Source organism: Etheostoma spectabile, chromosome 22 (assembly GCF_008692095.1).
Source record: "Etheostoma spectabile isolate EspeVRDwgs_2016 chromosome 22, UIUC_Espe_1.0, whole genome shotgun sequence".
NCBI lineage: Eukaryota > Metazoa > Chordata > Actinopteri > Perciformes > Percidae > Etheostoma > Etheostoma spectabile.
In genome coordinates, this window is record NC_045754.1 from 7946008 (window position 1) to 7951653 (window position 5646).

The following is a 5646-nucleotide window of genomic DNA, read 5'->3' on the forward strand; positions in this document are numbered from 1 at the left end:
ATATATATATATATATATATATATATGTAGAAAATAGAAGTTGAAAAGAACACATTGCAAGGTTAATCCTAATATGGGAAACCCAAGTGGTTTGGCCATTTATTGATGACCCCCCACAATCCTGTAAAAACTAGACCACCCTCATATTGTATTTGTTCATCCATTACTTAAGCTCATTTTCTTTCATAGCCAGGCTTTATCAGTGAGGGGTGTCAGGGCCCGAGGCACAAACCGACTGAAAACCATCAGAATAATTCAATCAGATTGCCCAGAGATCTCATTACAGGTCTGGAGTGGGACGCTAAGCATTACACTTTTACTGTTGCCAGCAGAGGCTCTCTCAGAGGCGGTGGGTCGGCTGATTGACAGACTGAAGGTTCTTTCAGGGTGAGTTCATAGTTAAATTGCCTTCTGCTTCCCATTCTCTTTATCAGTGCTCTGCCTATCAGCTTTCACTTTCTCTGATACCCACTTTGAAGTCCTTCATGTAAAACGTATACGAATGCAGCCAATGCACATTTCTTTTCTGTTTTTTAGTTGGGCTCGAGGTTACTCAGTAAAGCAAGGTTTAATGCTCACCTAATGCACTTGGATAGTTCTTTAAATAATGTATTTTTTAATACAACCTCTAAGTTTGTGTCTATTTAAAAGGTATGTCACCATTGGAAACATGAATATACATTTAAATTGGGTCATTTATGTAGTAGAAATGTGACAATTTTTTTTAGAAAATGGTGCCTTCCAGACCGAGAAAAGCCAGAAAATGTAGTTGAGGCTCATGTGGATCAAAGACAAAAACTCCCAGAATGCACTTGCTTTGCTTCCCTACGAGTCCACTCCCAAGCCACGCCTACTGGTTACAGACATAGAGAGACAGTCAAGTGACAAGTCAACTCAAGTGTGTTTTATTGTCATTTCAATCATGTACATGAAATGTTTTGCCACGGTTGAAGTGATGTTAATGTGTTAATCTGCTCGGAATCCTAGCAGGTCTGGTAGCTGAATAGGTACACTGTTGTTCAGCCATGTTTCCACAAAAACAAAACCATAGCCATTTCTGAACTCATGTTGGGAGTTTCGTTGAAGTTGGATGTAGTCCAGTTTGTTATCTATTGACACTCTTCCATCCAGCAGGATGGATGGGAACGTTAGCTTTCCACCTAGTTCGGACTGCACTTGGGCCGCATTTCCACTTCCATGCACATCACTTTTGATGTCCCCTTACCCGGCTAGCGGCATTGAGCGATACCGCAGGCAGAGGTGGTGGTCTCCGTAGCAGGCAAAGCTCACATAGTGTGTCAAGTATTCCGTCTGTAATAAAGTTTTCTGCCTTGTTACAACCCAAAATAGTCTAGGGGTGGAGGACGTAACTCATTCAGAGCAGAGCTCACAGCAGCTCCGAGCACTTCTCCGCCCAAACTCTGATCTGGGTAAAAAGACAAGCGGGTAATGGTCAGTGTATACAGTGACTGTAAATGAACTGCACTCTACATACACGTCAAAGTGCTGTAGGGCAAGGAGCATTGCTAAGGTCTCTTTCTCGATGGTAGAGTAGTTCAATGGTCTTGCCAAACCCAGCTATAGTCCCTGGAGTTCTCCATGCTCATTGGCGCCTCAGTCTGACAGTAGTCCTTGCTTCTGTACGGATTTTCATAAAGGGAATGCTGTTACTGTGTCAGACTCTTTTCCCTTGCCCTAAATGGATGACTGTGTTGACAGGGTTGGACCAGCAGTGTGTATTTCAAAGCTTGATCTACTCAAAGGATACTGGCAGGTTTCTTTGTCACAGCGGGCTTCTGAACTCTATACAAATCATGTATAATCATAGTTGCTTTCTAGAAAAAATACATGCTTTCTGGCAAAGTTTGTGTCCTCAAATTTTCAATAATCAGCAATCAGTAAATAAACAGTTTCTCCAAAAATATTCATGTTGTCTGCTTGACCCATGGGACAAGAAATACCTTGCCAGTTACTGAAAGCCCCTCATATCATGTAAAACATCTTACCTGGAACCCTGTTTTCTCAAATAAAATATCTTGAGACCATTGGATTGTTTTCTCTCATGCAGTGTTCCTTCCTGTGGTGAAGAAATAGAAATGATGTGTCAAGTGCAAAGTGTGAATTGTACATTGTCAAATAAGAAGCTGTTCAGCAGCTACACAGCATCTGACTAATGAAATACAAATCTCAGATGAAGCTGTGCTATGAATTTGGAGTTGTGAATCTCTTTATACGAGCCTAATACAGCATCTGGAAAGAAGACTGTGCACATTTTCTCAAAACTCTAAAGTCTCTTCTGGGAGCTGTCAGTTTAATGGCTGCTGGTTGCTTTACAAAAGGCTTTCATTTTGTCATGTTTTGTATTATACTAAATATAAATGGTGTAGGGGAAAATGGGTACAGCAAGGATACTGCATGCTGATACTCATCTTTTTCTGTTCTGACACATAATCACACTGTTAACTTGTAACAAACACATTCTATCTATTGCACCTTACTTTTTTGTCATCTGTCTCTTCACCTCTCTTATGAAGGTTCTCTCTCTAACAACAGCTTAACCTGACTTCAGTAACCCGTATTTCTCCTTCTCTCCATCTACAACTGCCTTGCTCCATTTATTCTCCAATTATATTCCATTAATGGACCAATACCGGAGGCTGGACCATTTAGCTTTCTGACCCCTCTATCTCTCTTTCTATTTGAGTCTACAGTGTGGACCAGTCCATGTGACTTCAAAAACACAATAAAAACTCAACTCCACTGAAGAGTCTCAGTCTCTTAAACCATATTTATGATTTTCTTTGGGATTATCTAAACTCATTTCTTTTTTCCCAATATCCACTCTTGATTCCAATTTGTATTCCTGCTCAAAATAGAGTCAGAAGAATCAGATCAATAAAAAAAAATGTCAATGGCCATATCCCTTGTGTTGTCTTCCCATTAAAATTGTCAACACTTTTGTTGACGCTTTTTAATCAGTGTTTCTAACTTTTTCTTACGTTTAAAAAATACTGCACTTTTTTCAATGTTTGTCACTTTTTTATGTTTTCAACACGTAACACTTACTTATTAACTTTAGTTTTTCAGTTATTTTTGGAATTTATAAGAAATTATACCTAATGTTTGAGTTAAAAAAGCAGAAATTAGGAATTACTTAGACTAAAATTTAAAGGAATGGGGTTTAATGGATAATCACAGACTGGAATATGTCAATTTTTACTAAATACTATTTCAAAACCACTTCAATTCAAGACGCCCCAAAATTAATGAAAGTAGATATTGGTAGGCTACTTGCCAAAGAGCGTTGTGTGGAATCAATCACGTTATTTTGGGTAATTAAAAAGAACATTGATACAGGAAAAAGGGGTCAATTTGACCCAAGGACAACATGAGGGTTAGTAAACTAGTCTTTAAGTGGTAGTTCTCTAATCCCTTTGCCAAACTGTGATTTTCCAATCACGGTTTACAGTAGTAACCGTTAATAGGTACGCAGGCTGGTCAAGTTGTAGATTTCTCCACAATGTTGGAGCGGTGTGCATGAGGCTTTACAAGAGTGATACCTACATTTAAAGGAATTGATTAAACGTGTTTATCTGCTCAAAGTTAAATTACACTCAGTAGCCTATGCAGCTAACTTGCTAAGTACCCACAGTACCCAGGGCTGAAGCAGTTAAGGCCGTGGGGATTTAAAATGGGTTCCAGATGGTTAAAGTCCTGGACAGACCAGGTACGGAGTGTGAACTGGTAGCTGGAAAGCTGGCAGATCACCTCCGGGGCACTGCCGAGATGCCATTGAGCAAGGCACCAAATCCATAACCTTCTGTGCTGCAGCAACCCATCAAGTGTGGGATATAACAGAATAAAAAAGAAAGATTTTTATTTTTAGTGTTATTTTGTGTCTCTGGTTCTTCCACATGCATACAAACAAGTTGTCTTGCCTTCAGTCTCAGAGTGAGCTGTTCAAAATCTTCACGGCTTTCGTGGTCACTAACAGTGACTAGGCGGCTAGCATGTTAGCACTTCTCAATGGCAAAACACTGCTACAACACACACTATTTTTCCATAATCCACAAAAGAACTAATTCCATGTCCCTGTTCTGCAGGTATTCCACAAGTGCCCCTTCGTATTCATGAGATTCATTTTTTTTTTCTAAAATGAAATGCCTCGCAAATGTTCTGACTCCTTCCCACCCGCTTACGTTGATTTCAATGCTCTATCCGTCCCAATCACGTTACCAACAGTGAGATTGACTACCGTACCACGGGAGTTCAAAAAAATTGTCCCCCTCTAGTATGCAGTGCACAGATCATATTAAGCAGAGATAACTAAGGATCTTAAATTTCTGTAAGGGAGGGGCGGGGTCATTTGAACTGTTCTGGCTGAAGCAGTGCAAAGGCTCATGGGAAAAACAAATTGTTCTGAATGGTTTCTGTCCTAGTTATGATACTGTTTTGGGTGTGCATTTATGTTACGTAGGTTTTAGTTTTGTGTGGTTGATTTAGTGTTGATGTTTAGCTACGTTTATTGTTGCACTAAGACTGAGACCTGGGACTGATGGGGTCTGGGCAGTGAGGTAGAGAATGGTCACTATGATCCATGCAGAGCATGTTGGAAACTGTAGTCTTTGCATTGTCATTTTTTCTATTTTACTGCAACTAATGTATTGAACATATTATTCTTAAAATGATACTGTTATAATTAATATATTAGGTAAAGCATTCATAAGAATTTTGTCTTTCTATAGTTTGGATAAGTAGAGCCTAAGGATTGTTAGTAACTAGTGGTGTGCGATACTGCTACATTTGGTATCGATCCGATACCAAATAAATACAGGGCCAGTATAGCCAATACAATACCGATACTTTTTAATAATTATCCGCCCATCACTATTACTAATAACTACTAATGTAAACTTGATTTGTCTACCACATCAACTTACCAGACTCTGTTAATACAACTTGATCTTTCGAGTTTCACCTTTTGTAAAAAATTATACAGTCATTGGTTTTCCAGTCAAATTTCTAGTAAAGTCAACTAATTTGGGATAACAGTTTAGGAATGTGGATGATACCTGAAAAAATGCCAAACCTAAATGTCAAAAACAATGAAATCCAAGCATTTTCTGCAGTGATATTCCTTTTCTGGTTGGATTTTGCTTAAATGTAAATTAATGATTAAAAAGTATAATTTATCATTAGTTTACAGTTTTGTTTTCAAATATAAGCAAGCCTCAAATTCCTTTACCACTGCAGTGTCCTCCTGAGCAGCTTTCTTTCAGCTAATGTGAGAATTCTCTTCATGTGACAGATGAATGTTTGTAATGGGGCCACATCCTGCATACATTACATTAAAAATAGAAGCTAAAAAACTTGAAATGCAATGTGTGAATTCTTCGCGTGTGTCTTTTGCCCTCTGGCTGTGCTTGTTAGCATTTAATGAGCACTTGATCATATGTGAATATGTTCTTTTGGTCAGCTAAGGATAACATGGTGAGGAGGTGATAACAATCTTGATAATAACATTTTTTTCAATCCCTTTAGTAAAAAATGGACAGAACATTAGGGACAGTTGTAACCTAAAGAGATGTGGGCTTGTGTTTTTAAGGTCAGGAGTTCAAAACCAAACAGTCCGCTGACCAATTGGGA

The 5646-nt window shown here is 38.7% G+C and overlaps 1 long non-coding RNA gene across 1 annotated transcript in view; it reads right to left on the minus strand.

Annotated features, from left to right (window-relative positions):
* LOC116672465 (uncharacterized) overlaps positions 1-1330 on the minus strand; it is a 23061-nt gene extending 21731 nt beyond the window's left edge. Inside the window, exons 1-2 of the long non-coding RNA XR_004327555.1 lie at positions 1209-1330; positions 1148-1170 (exon numbers count right to left, since the gene is read on the minus strand). This is a non-coding gene — a long non-coding RNA (uncharacterized LOC116672465). The remainder of the gene's footprint in view (positions 1-1147; positions 1171-1208) is intronic.
* Positions 1331-5646: the final 4316 nt, after the last annotated feature.